This window comes from Copidosoma floridanum, unplaced genomic scaffold, assembly GCF_036245765.1.
Source record: "Copidosoma floridanum isolate Cflo_tuat_1 unplaced genomic scaffold, Cflo_Japanese_pri ptg000030l, whole genome shotgun sequence".
Classification (NCBI taxonomy): domain Eukaryota; kingdom Metazoa; phylum Arthropoda; class Insecta; order Hymenoptera; family Encyrtidae; genus Copidosoma; species Copidosoma floridanum.
In genome coordinates, this window is record NW_028321907.1 from 20,579,528 (window position 1) to 20,601,750 (window position 22,223).

The 22,223-nt window shown below is 34.1% G+C and overlaps 1 protein-coding gene across 3 annotated transcripts in view; it reads left to right on the plus strand.

Moving 5' to 3' along the window:
• Window positions 1–22,223, plus strand: part of kek5 (leucine-rich repeat, immunoglobulin-like domain-containing kekkon 5 protein) — an 884,967-nt gene that overhangs the window by 147,240 nt on the left and 715,504 nt on the right. The window lies entirely within an intron of this gene.

A 22,223-nucleotide genomic window follows, 5' to 3' on the forward strand; every position in this document is an offset into this window, starting at 1 on the left:
TTATCAACGTATTAAGGATATGAGTGGGACAGTTGTTTCCTAAATCACTAATAAAGAAGTTTCCAATTTAACAGTACAAGGTAGCGATTACAGCCATCTGGTACTGACATTACGAAGAAAAACTCATGCTATTCTTCGTTGATATCAGCAACAAATTTTTTTAGCTCTTCTTTTTGGACTGCTAATTTGGATAAGTGTTTTAAAAGAGTTTTAGGATGATTCCTATCGGATGTTTTATCTAGTCACGTTCAATATAAATTTTCGAATGGATGAGGACGCCTTGCATCACGGAATGCTAAACTGGCTTGTTTATTTATTTAGTTGACTCATCCAGAAAATAAACAAAGACGTTTTAGGTCACGTAGTGATTCGTTTGTTTGCCAATGTATGATTTAATGATGTAGAAAATAAATTACGGTCTCCCTTGTCTCATGAAGATTGATTCTTTTTTTTAACAAATAATATTATAAATGTATACATTTCTGATAACTGAAGCAAGTCAACGTAGATGTTTTGATTACGTTAGAAATTTTTGATTAAATGTTGTTATTAGACGTGAAATTTTTTTGTCAATGTCACATAAAAAATAAAATAAATATAATATAAATAAAATATTCCTTAAGGAAGTTCACTCGCTAAGAAAATTAATGTCAATATATTGATAACACTTTAAACGGAGGTGAATTAGTGTATGAAAAACCTTTGATTCAAATTTCAAGTCCCTTTATAGCTTATAAAGTGAGATACTTATAATTTTATTTTTGTACTTTTAACGTGCAGTCTTATGAAAATCACGGAAAATCAGTACTGTTCTGATACATAAGCTGCAATATCTGGATAATCGACGTCGAGATTTGATTGGAAATTTTTTTGAAAATAGCTAAAAACTTGCTAATTACGTAGCTATAGTTTCATCTTCATTCATGGCTTATAGAATGAGCAATAAATTAGTAAATAAAATAATTTTCCTTTGACAGTTACTGTTAATACGTCATGTTATATCTGTATATGTAGTCATACAGGTTACATAGACAGCTGATATGCGTCAAAAAGGTTGGGTACGAGTGAACTTCCTTAACCGTTATCTTTAATTTACACTGTCTTACCAACGTACAACTACTATTTTTTTTCGTACGAGAAAGCTTTCAAAACGTACAGGCCGCGATTGCATTTAATCCTTAAAATTATTAAGCTACATTTTGCACTGTGTTTATCGATTCGTCGTCATTCACAATGACAGTCCTCGGTGCTCTTGGTGAACAAATAAAAGATAAGACCGCGAAAGTGAGCCGCCACAGCGACAATAGAACAAACGTCCGAGGCTAGATAATCGAGTCTATACGTTATGCACAGTGTGCGATGTCCTTCCCCGAGCACCTCCTCCCTACATTGGCGCTAACCCACGGCCACTCTATTCGATGCGTGCGAGGAGTGTGGTGTATAAGAGTATGCAAATAATTTCAATTCTGTTCCAACATCAGTCTACCAGCATAAGACGATATGAGTGGATATACACCCCCCCCCCCACACACACATATATATATATATATTCTCTCTCACACACAAACACACACACACACAGACATACTTGTACGTACATTTAATGGTTGCGTTGCCGCTACCTCTATGCTTAGCTCGGGTCTGTTGGGAGCAGAGTGCCGTACTTTTCGTGCGCACAAGTATGACTCTCTCGCTCTTTTCCTTCGAGTTCTTAGCGCTATGTAAATAAGAGGCTATTCAGGTAGCTTTCGTGTCCATGCCTGTCTTTGCGTGCACTATCGTTGGGGATCTGCGATTGCAGCTACTGCATTATTCGTCTTTCCAATTTTTTTTTTGCCAAGTTTCTCGGGAGTATTCTTATATTTTACAATATTATATGCAGCTATTTTTCTTCATTATTCAAAACGGGTAACACAGGCACGGCGTGCACTGGAGAATCAATTGAAAAAAAGGCTTTTTTTATTCCTGCTGTTTTTTTTATCTCGGTTTTTATTTCATACCTGTATGTACAAGGGATTTCGCAAAAAAGTCTTATTTTATGTCAAATTAATTTTTTGTCAACAATAAAGAAATTCTCAAGATTTCCTACGTACTTTTTTGAGACGTCTTTTACTTTTTTTGTAAACCTTTTGGCTATAAAGTTTGAAAAATAAAAACCATAAGATAAAAAAATAATCATGGATCAGAAATTAGGATGAACGTTGGTACCTTGTACTTAAATAGAACAAAAATAAAAATAGCTTTATCAAGTTAATGCTTAGTTTATAGAAAAACTTGAGAAAAATCTTTCTCGAAACCCACTTTTTTTTTCTTTTTTTTGTAATCCTTCATGCGTATGGTAAAATCGATGGGCTTGACGGCCTGCAAGTAGTAAAACAAAACTGCAATCACGTGTGTACTCTTTTGTAAAAAAATCAGCACTTTTTTAGAAAAAAAATACTCAGTTTAGTTCAAAACTTGATTAAAGTTTTTGTTACACGCATCCATGAAGTAAAAAAAGCTCGAAACTGTGGTACAGAAAAAATAAAACTAAAATAATATACAGTATTGTTGCTCTAAATATAGATCGTTACGTTTGACCATCCAAACGAGAAAATAATGTTTCGTTCTTTTTTTTTTTTTTGCATTTTTCTGAATAAAAATATCTTATCAATTTTTTTCAATTGTAACCATCACTCTTTTTTAATGAAATAAGCTTTTATTTTACTACTTCAATTGTTGAGAATGTTAGCGTGATAAGTAAAAATTACAAATAATTTAAATTTAGTTGATGAATATGCATATAATGTAGTTTATACTGTACTATTAATTATTAAGTATGACATCATGAAAAATTTCTGTATTTGGTGCCCACGGCAAAAAACCCAACACGTGATAACCGCCGTCCAAAAAAAGTGCAAAAAAAATGTTCTGTATCCCATAGTAATGTAATTAGCTAATAACCAATAACCAGTTGATTCACGCCATTTAAATAACATCATCACTATAACGTGAGCAAAGTTTCTTAACCAGCTCAAAAAAGTCAAATCCATCGAAGTCCCAATTAACTTAGTGCAAGCTTGCAAGCATGCGAGCGTCTTTTCATGTCGCACTCGACCCCTTCCCTGCCCCCACGATTCCTCGCACGTTTTTCTCGCAGATAGTCGTGTTCTCCGTCGTCCCCAACAAATTTAAATTGAATTCCGCAAAGTAGTTTCTCTCCCGCTGCACCGCCGACGCCACTTTTGCGCGTGCTACTTTCCTCCTTTACCCGGCCGAACTTTTGTTTGGGTGCGCTCAGGGAAATCTCGGCAGAGCTGCTTATTCCTTATCAAATCTCTTGCCGTCGCGCTCGTACATATGACGCTACTCCATAGTAACAGCAATACCGGCACAGGATGACGCGAAATATTTTCGTGCTCTATCATCTTACGCGACAACTTTTGTTCCCCTGCGCGCAATGCAAAACTAGTTTTAGCCCCTTTTTTCCTTCTACTTGATGGCATTTCAAGGTGTTTCTGTTCGTGCAGCCCGAGCAAGTTATTGTAGGGATGTTATTTTGAATAGCAAAGGTTTCATTAAACCATGGCATTGTATGCGTACGCCTACGTGCAGTTAGTGGCCAAAGTTTCGTCGTTACCATTGAAGTAGTTGTTGCTCGCAGGACCATACCGTTCAGGGTCTTTGTGTTGTCATCTTTTTATTTACAAATAATAAAAGACTTTTTAGTATCAAACTTGTCATGAGTATGTTTTCTAGTAGTTACAACAGAGATGAAGCTGTGAAAACATATTTGTCACGGTCAATAAAGTTTCGTTGCGCTCCTTGTTTTGTAAGTGCTTACGTGTAAGCTTTTGAAAACAAATTGTGAAAACTATTTTCTTTTTTTTTTTTAAACTTTTTATTTTAGTTATAGTTGAACATAACAGAGATATCTGATAGAAGTCAAGATATTGTTTTGGAATGTGAAGAAATAAGTCAAGGGTTTCGTGGTTATATCTATTTAATTATTGTAAATAATTCAATCACAGTATTCTATTTCCGATGTGCATTGAAAAAAGGTCAGAGTTTTATGAGACTGCAAAGCTCGCTGCAAATGATATTCAACGGAAAAACGGTACAATAAAAGCAAAAAATGTTGTTTTACCTTTCTCAAAAAAAAAAAAAAAAAAAAAAAAAATCAATATTTGGCGACAAATGATGAATACAAAAGTTGTAGATCCTGAAGCGATACTTCGTTTTTTACAGCTTCATGTTTATGCTTTGATGCGTGAAAATTGCTTGCATTCAGCGGAAAATACCAAACGAGAAACAGAAAATTTGTAAAACTAAGAAGTATTTAACTTCACTGCATAGTATATTTTTCCTCATAATGCCACTTTATCGCTCCAAACAATGGAAATAGATTTTTTAAATAAATGAAAAAAATGTTTAATGGTAGGTAACGTGTTGAGTTGATGTTTAAGAACATAGTATCTGATTTTATACTTTGATTTTTTGGAAAGTAAAATTAAAAAAACTTTCAAGGCTTTTTGCTCCGGTAGTAAATATAGCAGTAATGTTCTAAAAATGAGATGCCTCTTTTTCTCATGTCACCAGAAAGTTTCCTGCCGTTCATTTTTAAAAATTGGATCTACCACTTCTAAAAATTTGCATTATGCACATTAAAAATACTGTGTCTTATAAAATTCCCAATACACTTACAAGTCCTTGCAATATGACGTGAAAAAATCATTGTGTCCGGCCATCTCAGAATGAATCAGTGAGTATGCTTGGTAACTTGGATTCATAAGAGTACATACTGATTTTAATATCAGAAAACAAAACACTACGAATGTTCGATTATGATAACTTGAAAAATTAGTAAAAATTCATAAAAATAGCATTCGTTGTACGTTGACGAAAACATATTTTTTTCTATCCCAATTTAAATATCTGGGACACACGGATACACGCATTGTAAAGCTTGTGAGGTGATTAACGTACTTGGATAACAATTAAAGAGAAAACACCGGAATCTGCAAGTTGATTTGTAAGGCCTTGATTCAAGGCGTTTATTATAAATAAGTTTACAGTATTACATCGTATGTTATATTGTTCTAGGCAATTAATTGCATGCATGCTACCGAATGATTTTAATTAAATTAAGAGGCCAATATGCCATATACTTATCTTTGGTAATCGAGCGCTGCTCTTACTCAGGCATCCGCTGATGCAGGACGACACACAGATTGAGTATATTTAAAGAGAGGACAGTATCTACACGGAAGATTGTTGTTACCAGAAAAACAGGTACTATATGTTAGTACAAGTATTTTCGGTACTCTGTACAAGAAAAATGTGTACTGGTACAGGTATATTTGGTACGGTAGTATACTTTAAAGTACCTTAGTGAGTATAGATAAACCTTATACTTAGTACGTCAAAATCCGATACGTGGTACGGGTTTTTCCTGTACCAGTACAGAAAGTTAGTCGGCCAGTGGGAGCATTCAGAATGTCAGTATATATACATATATATATATATATATATACATACAAAAAAAACTACCTTTAAAAAAAAGTATAAAGTTATGCAAGTTTGAGGTTATTGTCTCTGAAGGTAATCATATTCAATTATAATAAGTAATTTTTGGAAGAGAAGAATTTTGATCATACAACCAATCCCCTGAGAAATTCTAAGAAATGAGTTTTTATCAGAAAAGTTATGAAATCTATAAAAAAAACTACCTTTAAAAAAAAGTATAAAGTTATGCAAGTTTGAGGTTATTGTCTCTGAAGGTATTTATAATCAATTATAAAAAATTAATTGCAAATATAAAACATAATAATAAACATAACATAAGGCAAGAACGAATTCTGTTTTTTCAATTTAAATAAAGAAATTTTTAATATCATCTTAGGCATGAGAAAGCAGTGAAATCTAAAATTAATAGACAAATTTTAAGATAAATCAAATTAAAATATTTCAGTATATAACAAAATAACTATCACATAATTGATTTTTTATTAAAAAAACTTTCTTCACGAAAAAAACTAAAAAGATTAAAGACAGCAAAAAAATTTTTTAAGTAAATTGTATTTTTCGTTTTTAAACAAAATGATGAAATGCGAGAAATGTTTTTTGCACGTATATTTTATAACTTTCTAAGACCGAAAACCATATTATTTGTATACATTCTGTATACTAATAATACAGTTTTTGGTCTTAGGAAGTAATGAAATCAACAAAAAGTTCAAGTTTTTCTTTTGTAATTAGTAGTAATTTAATTGAATATAATACAATCATAAAAAATTTATTTCCGAGATAAAAAATGATTGATTATAATATATATTTAAAAAATTATAAATCCCATAAATCGAGAATGAATTCAGTTTTTTCAATGGCAATACAGATATTTTTAATAGCATCTTTGGCGTTAGAAAGCAGTGAAATCCAAAATTAATAGACAAATTTGAAGATAAATCAAATTCAAATATTTCAGAATACAACAAAATAATGTATTTTTTAACAAAAAAAATTTCTTTACGAATAACTGAACAGATTAAAGAAAGCAAAACATTTTTTACGTACATTGTATTTCCGTTTTTAAATGAAATGATGAAATGCGAAAAATTTTTTTGCATACATACATTCCGTATACTAACAATACAGTTTTTTGTTCTAGGAAGTAATGAAATCAACAAAAAAATTCAAGTTTTTCTTTTGTAACTAGTAGTAATTTAATTGAATATAATCAACCACTGGAATAGCACGGTTATATCTAACATTACTTGTGAAGGATATTATATTGAATAATATAGTACGTATTACATAACTTGCCGGGACTGATTTTCGAGTTCTAGATGTTACATATTAACAGTAATAGATAATTTTTTGTATAACAATTAATCATTAATTAGTTTATTAATTTTATAAAGTACCTTTAAGTGTGCATTTAGTATAAATTCGTTTATTAATAATTTTTATGCTCAATCATAATAATTTTAAAAGAAGTTTTAAATAACATTTCAATGGTGCTCATAAGTCAATCAATGATTCGGAAAATAAATGGACAAAAAAAAAGTCCGTACCCTGGTTAAAATCGACCATTTTTTCAAAATTTATATAATGTTTTCATTATCCTTCACGAGTAATGTTAGATATAACCGTGTTATTCCAGTGGTTAATTATATTCAATTAAATTACTACTAGTTACAAAAGAAAAACTTGAATTTTTTGTTGATTTCGTTACTTTTCAGAACAAAAAACTGTATTATTAGTATACGGAATGTATGTATGCAAAAAAATTTTTCGCATTTCATCATTTCATTTAAAAACGGAAATACAATGTACGTAAAAAATGTTTTGCTTTCTTTAATCTGTTCAGTTATTCGTAAAGAAATTTTTTTTGTTAAAAAATACATTATTTTGTTGTATTCTGAAATATTTGAATTTGATTTATCTTCAAATTTGTCTATTAATTTTGGATTTCACTGCTTTCTAATGCCAAAGATGCTATTAAAAATATCTGTATTGCAATTGAAAAAACTGAATTCATTCTCGATTTATGGGATTTATAATTTTTTAAATATATATTATAATCAATCATTTTTTATCTCGGAAATAAATTTTTTATGATTGTATTATATTCAATTAAATTACTACTAATTACAAAAGAAAAACTTGAATTTTTTTGTTGATTTCATTACTTCCTAAGACCAAAAACTGTATTATTAGCATACAGAATGTATACAAATAATATGGTTTTCGGTCTTAGAAAGTTATAAAATATACGTGCAAAAAACATTTTTCGCATTTCATCATTTTGTTTAAAAACGAAAAATACAATTTACTTAAAAAATTTTTTTGCTGTCTTTAATCTTTTTAGTTTTTTTCGTGAAGAAAGTTTTTTTAATAAAAAATCAATTATGTGATAGTTATTTTGTTATATACTGAAATATTTTAATTTGATTTATCTTAAAATTTGTCTATTAATTTTAGATTTCACTGCTTTCTCATGCCTAAGATGATATTAAAAATTTCTTTATTTAAATTGAAAAAACAGAATTCGTTCTTGCCTTATGTTATGTTTATTATTATGTTTTATATTTGCAATTAATTTTTTATAATTGATTATAAATACCTTCAGAGACAATAACCTCAAACTTGCATAACTTTATACTTTTTTTTAAAGGTAGTTTTTGTTATAGTGTGTATATATATATATATATATATATGTATATATATACTGACATTCTGAATGCTCCCACTGGCCGACTAACTTTCTGTACTGGTACAGGAAAAACCCGTACCACGTATCGGATTTTGACGTACTAAGTATAAGGTTTATCTATACTCACTAAGGTACTTTAAAGTATACTACCGTACCAAATATACCTGTACCAGTACACATTTTTCTTGTACAGAGTACCGAAAATACTTGTACTAACATATAGTACCTGTTTTTCTGGTAACAACAATCTTCCGTGTAGATACTGTCCTCTCTTTAAATATACTCAATCTGTGTGTCGTCCTGCATCAGCGGATGCCTGAGTAAGAGCAGCGCTCGATTACCAAAGATAAGTATATGGCATGTTGGCCTCTTAATTTAATTAAAATCATTCGGTAGCATGCATGCAATTAATTGCCTAGAACAATATAACATACGATGCAATACTGTAAACTTATTTATAATAAACGCCTTGAATCAAGGCCTTACAAATCAACTCGCAGATTCCGGTGTTTTCTCTTTAATTGTTATCCAAGTACGTTAATCACCTCACAAGCTTTACAATGCGTGTATCCGTGTGTCCCAGATATTTAAATTGGGATAGAAAAAAATATGTTTTCGTAAAATATACGTGCAAAAAATATTTCTTGCATTTCATCATTTTGTTTAAAAACGAAAAGTACAATTTACTAAAAAAATTTTTTTGCTGTCTTTAATCTTTTTAGTTTTTTTCGTGAAGAAAGTTTTTTTAATAAAAAATTAATTATGTGATAGTTATTTTGTTATATACTGAAATATTTTAATTTGATTTATCTTAAAATTTGTCCATTAATTTTAGATTTCACTGCTTTCTCATGCCTAAGATGATATTAAAAATTTCTTTATTTAAATTGAAAAAACAGAATTCGTTCTTGCCTTATAGGTGTTATATTTTTTTTTAATTAATATTATAATTAATTACGTTTTATATTTGCAATTAATTTTTTATAATTGATTATAAATACCTTCAGAGACAATAACCTCAAACTTGCATAACTTTATACTTTTTTTTAAAGGTAGTTTTTTTTACAGATTTCATAACTTTTCTGATAAAAATTTATTTCTTAGAATTTCTCAGGGGATTGGTTGTATGATCAAAATTCTTCTTTCCCAAAAATTACTTATTATAAATAAATATGATTACCTTCAGAGACAATAACCTCAAACTTGCATAACTTTATACTTTTTTTTTAAAGGTAGTTTTCTTTATAGATTTCATAATTTTTCTGATAAAAAATTCATTCTTTAGAATTTCTTAACGGATTTGTTGAAGAATTAAAATTAATTATTTTTTTCAAAAATTAATTAATATATTTGATTAAGTATACCTTCAGAGACAATAACCTTAAACTTGCATAACTTTATACTTATTTTTAAAGGTATTTTTTTTATAGATTTCATAACTTTTCTGATATAAAATTCTTTCCTTACGATTTCTTAAGGGATTTGTTCTAAGATCAAAATGTAAAAATCTTTAGCACATCTTGGCCAAGGTCTTTTCTGAACGTTTTCATTATCCACTTTTATCCATTGATTTCCTTGACGGAGCGTATTAGTATAATGCCCGCTAGAAGTTGTTGTGCCATGATAAAATATACCACTAATAGCCTTATACATTCTTTTCCCTATTTTTATTTTTGATTGTGGTATTTCATTAATCTTAAGACCAACTATTTTATTAATAGCATTATTGGGTTGAACATTGACAGTATTGACTTCATGGGTACCATATTCGGTCACAGAAAATAGTTCTAATTGTACTAGAATTATACTATTGCTCACAGTTATATCAGTCTTTTCTATTATTTTCCGTTTACAGCCATTACCGCAATCAATTGTAGAAGTGATCCAATCTTCTATATTGTCATCTACAATTTTTTGTAGTGTATAAGATTTTGTTGTTGATTCAAGTAATTGTAACCTGACAATATAATCAGGGTGTTCCGTAGTTATTCGCCTATCACAGTCTTGGCAACGAATTACATGATTGTGTTGATTTTGACACCGGTGTCGATACGACTCGGTCGTAACGACCACATGAACTTCGCAACGTACTGCGCGTCCACAGCCTACTGTGACTAGGGCATCAAGAAATGCTACTACAGCGTCACTGTGTGTGTTTAACAATGACCAGGGAATCAAGAAAATTTATCGATGTGACGCTTATCATTGAAATTATTGTATATTTTTCTGAGATGAGATGAGATGAGATGAGATCTGATATATTGATTGTTTCAGTACCTTGAATTTATTATTATCATAATATACACACCCACATATATATATATATATATATATATATATATATATATAATGATATAAATAAAGTAAATACTCTCAGCGCGACTAACTGCACATCGAACTGAACACTAGCTCGATATATACTACTAAAGCTCGTCCGCGGCTAACTTAAGAGTCGGAACTTTTTGGTCTGAACGTAAAAATTCTTGCAATGAAATCAGCACTTTTCAAGAACGTATATGTGATAAAACAATTAAAAAAGCTTTTCTGGTCGGGATTTTTTTTTCAAGTCATAGTTTAGCATCAGAAAAGCCGAATAACATCACACTACTACATATATGATGATGTTAAATAATTTTTTTACCATTTCGAAAATTCAAAATACGAATTTGAGCGTATATAGTGTCGCGGTAGCCATGCACCGTCTGCTACTCAAACTTGCATGTTTCGCTACCGCGCCACTTGATATATATATATATATATATATATATATATATATATATATATATATATATATATATATATACATATATAAACATACGTAGCTGTAAAAGTTCAAGAGGTTAGGATTTCAGTATATCCACCACAACACAAATAAAGTTCAATACATTGATACGAATCTAACAAGATGTAATAATAAGTGCAGTAGGCACTTGTAGTCACTTTCCTGTTGCGTATAATAATTGGTTTTCACTCGCAAAGAACAATTAACATATTGAGCCAAAATAACAATGACAATCCCATACATGTATGCAAGTATGCATATATATATACATACATATCTCCACTGTATATAATAAGCGCACGTACTATGCGCGGTGGACGGTACAGTAGAAAGCCATGCGCAGTATACAAATTTAATAGACTATCCATGGTACAGAAAAATCCTGTACCAAAGCTATTGAAAACTTGTACTTGTATAGTTATAAAACCGACTAGTCACAGGTTTTTCGGTGATCCAGATAAGTATGTCAAAATGTGAGACTGGTTGTAGAAATCTCAAGACCTGTACGTTATTTTTCTATGCTCATCTTTTTTGGTATAGCTTATTCTGGTAACAACAATCTTCCGTGTATGAGCGAGTCTTCCAGAGCCGGACGCAGAAAGCGCTGGATGTAGTTTCGCCTCATCACCCTTTCAGTACAATTCGTAACTTATCGTAAGCGCGATGTGTTCGCTATGCCGGCTCCGGATCGAGAGAGCCGTCCCACCATTCATCGGGGCACAGACCCTCGCAACCCAAACAAGCACCGTTGCCAATCATGTGATCGACGGACAACGCTGCCTTTACAATGGCGCGATTTATGATTTTGGACCTGGCATAAAGTCTAATCGTCACAGCATTCACACGAATGTAATGCTGATGTGTACTAATAAAGTTGATCATCTTTACTAAAAAATCTTGAATTATACTGCTATCGCCTCGGCTATGGCAGTTACTGGTTATAACATGGCAATTTTATCTTACTAATATATAAAGCAAAGTCGCTAAAACCGTTGTAATCGCTAACCGCGAAAACTACTGAACCGATTTTGCTAAAATTTTGCATACTAACTCATGATACTTCCTAGATGGTTTAAGTATAGTTTTTATCATTAAAAATTTAATAACAATAGCAACAAATGAGCTCAAAGTTTTGCAAAAATACGCCAGCTTTTCACTGTAGTTCAGTAAAATCCGCTAGGTGGCGTTGACATAAAATCGAGGCTACCTGCAACAGAATTAAATAAGTGTGGTTATAATAAGCCGGAGCGTCTCGATATCCATGCAGTTGTACTCTGGCAGTTCAACGAGCTGTATAGAGAATGTTGATGATAGTCTTGCAACTAGATATCCCGGTTACGGACGACACTCTTATCTAAGGGGGAAGGGACCTAGGTGTCCTTTCACCCTGAATCTCGACGAGTGCGATCAAAAAAAAAAATGATTCCAACCGATGCCGTCGCTGCCACAATACTTACCAGGAGACATATCTATAGCCAGAGCACAATCTGCACCAACTCTTCAGAGTTGTGTGGCAGTCCCACCATTCTGCCTGGTGCAGTTAGAGAATTTTCGGTTACAAATGTAAGCCAAGGAAAACAGCTCTGAGGGGCACGGGCAGCAACAACGGCTACCTTCTTGGTCGTCGCGTCCCTAACGCGCTTACCCACATGTTCCCGTCTAACGATGAGTGGTTGGTTATCCGGGGAACGACCCGAAGACAAGATATTCTTTGGTCAGCGGCGTACCTCCCTCCATCACAGTCTCCATACATCGAGACTTCCAGGGAAAGAATCAAGCAACCCGTAGCCAGCTCTTCATCATCAGGAATAATAATAAAGAATAGCCTGGAAGTTTCACCACTGGCGCTTTTTAGGGCCATTATAAGTATTTACGTTCCCTACTTAACCATCAATTTCATCGGTTCTTTTTAGGATCCACCTAAGTGTAAACTACCTTGCCAACAAATACATTTTTACTACCATTTCTGGAAGCGATTCGTCGACTAAAAGACTATATTAACTAAAGACGGGCACTATTAAACCAAGTCAGCCATTCACTAGCAGACGTCACCTGCGGAGTTGTTCTTCGCAAGGCTGGAAAACCCGGTGACCGACGACCCTATACTACCTTTTTGACTCTAAGCATTCAACCAGGAATTATTGATCCCCTCCAAGGTCTGCGCTGGGAAAACCTATAATAGCTATCAAGGAAAAAAAACTTGAGCCAGCGAGACAGCCTCCACTGGACGAGTATTACTAACCAATCTCCCTGTGTAAGATCACCAAAACAACTGAATCTGCAAATAAAAAAGGTGCTTTAGACACCAACGTCTTTGACGTTATACCGGGAGACGTTGGGAAAGAGCACTACAACTAGCCCCAAAGCTTCGGACTTTGTAATTTTTCTCTCGATCAGTCTGGGTCTTCAACAGCAAGTCAGAGAAGATCACCCTGAGGTATCCAGGCAGTCACAATTGCTGTTAACTACAGTCAAGAAAGAGTTAATTTAAGTAGCTCACCGGTCTTTTTTAGAGCCATCGGACGTCGAACTACCTTGCCAACAAATATATTAGAACTTAACAAAGTTGACAGAAAACAGCTTTTAGTGGTTACAAAAATTTTAAGCATGCCAAAAGTCGCAAGAGGGTGAATTGGAAGAAAAACTTTAAGTGTATCTAATAAATACAATTTTATTTAGGCGTCAAGAAACTGACGCAGAAAATTTATCGAGATTAAAACAGCAGCGTCAAAATCGAAAAATAAAGAGTCCATTACGTGAGAGATCAGCTTTTCATTGTACCCTCACAGCAATCTCTGAAATCTTTAAAGATCCTACTTCAGATTTTTCAATGAGTAGAAAATGTATTTGTGTTTTTGTGGCAATAAAAATGTAGGGTTTAAGGTCCAGGACTTTGTTGCTCTGGTAATAAAGTTGTGAGATATGAGAAAAAAAATTTTTTTTTAACATAAATTTTTTGGGGGTTTAAAATCTTAACAGCTTTAAAAAATAGCCGTTTTCGTGAATTACACGGGAGAAACTGTAAATCAACGGCTTCTTATGGCCACTGATTATTTTATGGCATAAAGAACGCACGGTACTTTTCAGCATCATTATTTTTTTTAATTTTTACACCTCATCATTTAACGAAATAAACTATATGGATTCCGAAAAAATATGTTTTTAATAGGAAGATTTTTGTTCTGAGATGTATTAGGAATATTGTGTAAAATTTCTAACTGAAAATGTATCACATTACATGTCAACACACTACGGTGTTTTATTTAGTAAGTCTCGGGCGAAGCCGAGACGGGGGGCTGCTAGTATATATATATGGATGAGTGGAGATGTACATGTGCATCACAAATACAGAATTACGTGTATAGTTGATATGCTAATAAGTACATAACTATCTCTTCTAGCGTGCCAGCATCTTTCGGGGAAAAGTTTTGGGACTAACACCCTGATTAAAATTAAACGCCCTGCGTTCAGCAACGCACGAGCATGACTCTCGTATTATCAGAAATAGGTCCTGACTCGCAAGTCGGCTCACCCAAAATTTGCTGCTCTCGTTCAGCTCTGCGTCACAGCTTGAATTATTTTAACAAAAAGATAAATTGCAATCGCCTTCATTGTCAGGTGGGCGAGAAAATTATTCATGAAGCGGCGACAGGAGTCGCGCAGTTCGTACGCACCTGGCTCGTGTCATTACGATTACAATACGCACGTGTATACCTATATACACGACTACTGCAAGCGTCGCAAGAATATTAAGTCAAACTCTTATTCAATTACCCACGAGGGCTCGTCGAGCTTTGCATACGTCATCAGGAACGAAACCATTTCCAATTTTCATCGTATATGCGCACAGAAGCGCACGCGCGCGTGCATATTACGCGAGTATATGTATATATATATGCATGTCTGCACGGAAGGTTCTCCGGAGAAACTTTTCTTTGCAACCCTTTCTTGGCACCCCAGCCTTCCACTTTCCCGGATTGAGATATTGCGCCAATTTCATTACCAGTTTGTAAAACTGTACTTTTTTCCCGTGCTCCTTTTTCGTTCGTTTTATAATCAAAACTCGGGCACAGGCGTAGGGTTGAAGGGGGGGGGGAGATCTTTATGCTCCTGCCAATTTCGCTCCGGCTCTCCCTCCCACCAGGGACTGTAAAAATACGCGCAAAGCCGTTTCACTCGTGCGCAATCTGCGAGTCAGCGTAATTAACCTTACTTTTATAAGGCCCGTTAAACACTTTATTAACGTTTGTTGGCTCGGTACTGTTGGATTTTTCTTTTCTTTTGCGCGTGCACGCGAATACCGACGTTTCCCGCGATATAACGCAAGTCTGCTGCATAAATACGCTCTGTTTGCTCCTCGAACCGGCTCGTGCGCGCTAAATGGGGAAGTATTGATTTTCAAACGCGAGTCGAACGTTGCGTTTGCAATGCCAGTCATTCGATTCAAATTGTGCATAAATAAGACAGAACACTAATGAAACCCGCTAAGAGTTTGTGGAACAGTAAGGTTGCTTGATTGGATCTCTATCATTACGCCAACGCTTTGTTTGGCCTGGAAAAAGTAAAGCGAGAAATAAAAAGTTTGTAAATTTCCACGATTCGTAATATCAGCCACGTGAATTTCAAATTTTGTAGTGATTCTAATTGCCGTTTTTTTCATCAACGACGGATCAGATACCGCTGAATCGCGTGGAAAAAGAATTTCCCTTTGGAAACATAAGTGCGAGTCGCTCCCTCGATTGGCTTTAAAAGAAAAAAAAAAAAAAAAAAGAAAAAAAAGAAAAAGGCCACTATAACGAGAACATGTCTTCCGAGGTGGACTGTACACCATCGCATATAGCCGCTCGAATTTCTCAATAAGGTACTCGTAAAAATAGAAGAAAAGAGAAGAGGGCCGGATGCGACAGTTTGTTCAGCAAAGAAAGTAATCTCGAGATAAGGCACGTCGGCGTAAAGGATTCACGCGGGCGCTTGTGTCGTGGACAAGGGGGGAGAGAAAAAAAACACACGTACGCGAATGGTGTCGTTGGCTGGGTTTTTTTCCTTTTCCATTTTTTTTTTTCCCTCGTCCCCAACCATACGTGCACGTGTGTGTGCGAGTGCCAATCGATGAGTCGCCCGTGCGAGAGTTAGCCTCCCGCCTCTGTGGTAATCTCTTCATAAACGCTCGCGCGCTGCCGGTATATCATACAATACGTCGTACGTGCATGGTGGGACTGGTCCGCGCGCGGCGCGCTTATCTGTCGGATAACCCCCTTGAGTGGGAGTCCGTGTGTTTGTGTATACTTCGGCGATGACCGATAAGATACCGATCGATCGGTGCGTCGGAGTTTTTCTTCATTTTTACGTTAAATGTTGGGAACAGGAGGTACAATTTTATTTTTAATAACTCGACTTTTGGTTGACAAAAATAAGATTGATCCGACTTCTTAACGGAGAACAGATGGAAAATCAAACAAATCGGTTCGTTCGTTTTTTGACGGATATTTTTGTATGGCTATAAATTTTTCGTAATTTTTAACGCATATAAAAAAATCAGAGTTTTCACACCGTTTCTGTCTGTACTGTGGAAATCACAGTCTAATACAGGAAGATAAGTTTGCATAAAGCAAATAGTCTTTAAAATGTATAGTCCTACCAGTTGACAGTGTTAACACACGATTTTTAATAATTATTTTTTCTCCGTGGAAAAACATATTTTACGAGCACATGGTTCGGCGGAGCGATTGAGTTTGCATGAATCAAAGACATCGAAGAGCTAAACACTCCTCTGTTTTAGGCGTGTCTAACAAGGCAAAACGTTATTTGATTGTCAGTCATTAATGCCTGAGGTCATAAAATTAACTCTCTGTGTATGTATGGCAGGCAGGCACGATTACGTGCGCATAAGTCATGGCAACGATACGATACCACTTTGCCGAGATGCGTGACTCATACCTAAGCCTAAAGCGAACCATTTTCTCAGACACGCTTGACAGTTGCAATTTGAGATCTATGTTTGTCTTCGTCATTGATTTTGTGCTTATTTTCAAGCAGTTACTTTTTTCGTATTAAACTGGACCTCTAGTACCTTAGATAATATACGTATATTTAGAATACTTAAAATTTTTCTTATCGTCACTTTGGATCTCTTACTTTTGAAATGACAAAGGTGTAGCTAACAAAACTACCGTGCACCAAAAGACGAGAGATGAAGGCACAAAATGTTTCTTTTCGAAAACGAAAACTTTATTTTATTGAAACAACTAATTTGATCCTTACAGTTTCAGTATTTTTTCTGAACCAAGGAGGACGCACACTTATTTTTAAAAAACAAAAGAACTGTTTTAATATGACAACGCTTGTTATTTTACATTCGAATGCATTTTTCATATTTTTCTACACATACTAGACAAAAAAAAACTTCGACATATTTCACTTCAAACTACTGTATTTTCGATTGATCCGGAACAAAAGGTTTTTTCCATTTGTTATGGCCTGGGTGCTTCACAATTATTTTCAGTACACACAGTTAATTTACATAAAACAGTTCAAAAAAGTATGCCTTTCACCGCCTTTCACACCATTGTACACAGAGACATTTGTCAACCAACTAAAGTGCATCTAAAAAAATATCAGGGTTAATTAGATTCACTGAAAATTCACTTACAATTATTGCGCTATGAATACAAACTTATGTCACTCCGTCGTCTGGAGACTCTTTGGCTTTGGTCATCTCATGTTTTCTTTGCTCAGCCGTAGTTTTCGTCAATAAATATAATTTTTTTTTCACTCGTACGGTACTGTTTGCTGCTTAGTGCAGTAAGAGTCGGATTTCTAACACTAGTAAATTTCAGGATAAAGGAATAGTACCATTAGTATACACTGTAAGCAGAGTAATTTTCATGATTTTTTTTTTTTCGCAACGAGAAAATTCTCGCTAGCAGCAGGGTTATGTACCACAGTTGTGTGGTATTACATCAAATAAAATAACAGGATCCCTCCCTGCCTCGCAAACTCAAACTTACGGGGAGTGTCAACTTTATTTCCTTGAATTCTTAAACCCGAGTGTTATCCGGTGTCTTTGAAACTTGTGTACTTACACGCCAAGTGCGTAGCATGCAGTGCCTGCCTGTACGTGGTTGTTTGCGGTGCATGAAGACTTTGCACAAAATTTAAAGACAACATCAATATAAAGCATAATCGTATAACCTCATCGCTTAACACAATACTCATGAATAAACTCCAAGTCTGATGGGTGTTGAGAACCTGTGACTGCTTTATTCGAGGCTTTATCGATTACAATATAGATAACATCCAAAGTGTGCACTGTGCACTTCCATCAGTATAAGACGATAGCACTGCACTTTTTGACTCAACTGCCAATACAATGTGCGTACGGATTAAGGCGATATTATCCAGTTTACACATTATTAGGGTCCCGTGTGGACTCTTTTTTTCACCACGGACGCTTCCAAAATCTCGGCAGCTCATGCACTCTTACGCACTCTTGCCGAAAAAAAATGGCATAGCCAGAATCATCAGCACAATATTATAATACTACGAAAAAAATTTTTTTTTTCGCCAGATAAGTACAACACATTTTAAGTACTAAAGTTTCTTTAATCCGTAATACCCTGACGCTTGTCTTTTCTAAGCTTTTTTTTCAATGTAAATGCATTATTTTCTTATTATTTAATTATTATTATTTAAGTATTACTGAGTACGATAGTGTGTTTGCCCTGAGAAAAAAAAAATAATAAAAATTATAGGGGAATTCCAGCGAAAATTACGATTTCGCACAGTAAATCGGATGCAAGTTGACAAAAAAAGAGAAAATTATTATTTTCAATAGTAGAAATTATTGTTTCAACGATTAAAATTATGATTTGAAAAGTAAAAATTACGGTAAAAATTACGATTATACAGAACAGTAAAAACTTCTATGCTGGAAAGAAAAATTTATTAACCGATCCTTCGACGATTTTCAGTTTCAGCTCAGTAATTTTTACTATTGTAACCATAACTTTAACTATTTAAACTATAATTTCAACTGTCGAAACAACAATCTTTACTATTAAAAATAATAATTTTTTTCTTTTTTGCCAGCTTGAATTCGATTTACTGTGCGGAATGGTAATTTTTGCTGGAATTTCCCTATAATATTTTTTTTTTTTTTTTTTTTTTTTCAGTGTAGACTCGGTAAACTAATAGAGATGGATAAAATGAAGAAGGTGAAAAAAAGAAGGTAGAGAAAGAAATATCTAGGCAATTTAATAAGACAACAATTTTTCTAGCGCTCGCTACGAAAAAAAGGAAAGAAGGAAAGAAAGAGCAAAAAAGAGAAAGGAAAAAAGAAACAAAAGGACTAACCAAGCGAGTATTTCGGACTCTGACAGAAGGTGATGAGCTTTATCGTACTCTTGGTATCTCGTACAAACGTGTGTTGGGTGCATGTGTCTGATATACAGACTCAGCAGAACATGTACAGGAAGCCCAGGCGCTTGCGGAAAAGGGGTAGGTATTGTAATACATTACGTATACCCAGTATACCCACTAGTAGCCAACTACTCTTCGCAACTGCATGTACATACAGGGGGATCCGGAATAATTCATTCGGAGATGGCGTTAGCATCACACAAAACGTATAAGCCCGCGCGTCAGAGTACCTAGAAAACGAAGGCTGCTGGGAGAGAGGGACGCGTTTCAGGGGATTTACGTGAAAGCGATTTAGAAGGCGAGCTAGCACCGAGAAAAAGGCATCGCTGCACGTGCTCTCTTATACATGTTGTGTTGTAGGTACACACGCTTGTTGTCGGCCCCTTTTCTCTCTGTGCGAATAAAATTGCGTGGATCTGCATGCCGAGACGAAGGAGGGTAAAAACTTTTACCAATTACTCCGTGTGTTAAATTACGGCCACTCGTCGGGCGCTCTGCCTCTCCGCTACCTCTTTTTTGCCACTCGAGAAAAGAGACAAAGTGGGCTCACGCAATGCTATACTCCTCTCTCTCTCTCTCTCTCCCTTTTCATTACTTTATTATTGGAGTCATTCTCCTTGTTAGTTGAATGTAATTGTCGTGCGCTTGGAGTTGCTCATTCGAGGAGTCTTTTTTCCCGGTGTATTTAATAACTGTATTAGAAACTTCAAATGTTTAGCAAGCAAAATCACTCTATCGCCGACAAAGGTGATTTCTGTTTCTGAAAGGATATTTTTATAAAACGTAGTCCACAATAAAAATCCAGATTGGTAAATACGAGCGTACGTGGTGGTTAGATTTTTACTCTCTACATTTTCGAAATACATTTGTAATAAATACATGTTATACCTACATAGAAATGTATTTGAATTTGAATAAAAAATTTTCTTGTACTATTTTGTATGCTACAATTTATTATGTACTGTGTAAACAATACATTGAATTTTTACTAACTAAACAAATTTTTTTTTGCAAAATATAAAGTTATGCAAGGCTGACACTGCCAATAGAAGATTTGTTTTTTTAAAGCTGGTGGGTGTGTTGAAAAAAAGTAACAAAAATTCGTTCAAGAAATATTAAGAGAGTAAAATCAAAGAAGTATTTTACGCTCGTCAAACAGCGCTTGATGTACTTTTAGAATGCCCAGTCATATTATAAGGATTTTTTTGCTGCTTTAATAATGGTCCCAAGTATTTGTCGATCGTCGATAAGTATTTAAATAACTTTTTTACCGTCAAAAAATAATAGAGGTGTTTTTTTTTCATTGTTGACCGGAATACTCATTGTTAAGTCTTAAATTTTGAGCGCACGCTAAGATCATCTTTGAAAAGTTGAAAAACAGCTAATTACCTGGAATAAAAAGTTCAAGTCATGTATAACCACTTAACAATTCTTTAAAAAATCACAAATAATGATAGGCTAGTAAAAATAATAATAAAGCATCAAAAATTTTCCAGTGCTGTAATTTTTTAAAATACAACCATTTATACACCAACACCCTCGCCAACACCTATCAAATATTCATCCTAGCAGTGGTATCAAAACATCATTAATAACGAATGTTTGTCAGTGTTTGTTAGTAAATTTCCAACAAAATTCGTTGAAATAAGTGGTACCCCACCTAATAATTTTTCTTTATGTACAACTATATGAATAATTCCCTAATTCCTAAGTTTTTTTAAAGAAATCTTTAAAACTAGTTTCCCTATACATTTATTAAATACTAATATTTTTGTCTTCACTAACCTTTTAATTAACAATCTAACCTTCAAGAAATCTCTTTCATACTCCTATAACTTCTTACATAGCGTTTCTGTTCAACGCTCGCAGGAGTAGATGCACGTGCCAACGACCAACCCCACATTCAGCCGATAACTATCCCACCTCCATTACTATTTTTATATTTCCTTCTTAAAGCTGCAACATATTTTACATATGTATCATAGTCCAATAAAAATCTAGCTGCTATATAATATGTAAGTAAAAGCAAGTTACTTTAGGATTAGGTACTGAAAGTTAAAAGTTATTCTGCACTGCGTGGTATGTGCTCGTGGTTAAGAAAATTTTAACTTTCTATCCTTGTAGTGCAATATACTATTTATCTACAGTCTTATACATTTTTTTGCTTGTTAGATGTGTTTTCTCCTCGCCACACGTAAAACTATTATCGTGATCCTACAAAATTTTAATTCTTATTTTGAAATGGTTTCCGTTCGATCACTGTACGGTTACTGGATTATTTCAGGCAGTAAAGGAGACTTGATATTTGTTTACTCTATGTTTAGCTTCCACAAATGCTTTGCTTATTCTGCTAATATTTGAAATAATTAAATCTGAACCCAAACCACTTCACAAAGATACATGTAGCATCCAAAACGTCAATAAATTGTCGAAAAATCTGCCGAGTAGAGTTTGTAAGTGGAATTTTTTTGATTGGTTTAGGATTAGTTTAATTTGGTTTTTTTGAAGTTATACTTATATAGGCGCGTTCTGCCCTACGAAGTAAATCAACGATTTTAGATTGGTGACCTTGAGAAAAAGTGTAATAGAAGTGGATTTTGCTTCATTCTCCCCCTTCGCCCCGCCCCTCTTGGCGTACTTCCGGTCCCCATACACCACACAACGTGACCACACCACACAACATCAATCCCACCACACTACACCACACATTTTAAATTTTACTTTTTTTTTCTTTTAACCAATTCTAAAAAAAAAAAAAAAAAGTCCCTTAAGAAATTTGAACTGCCGTCCTCATTTTTTTTGGTACATGTTTTTTTCAAAAATTTGGAA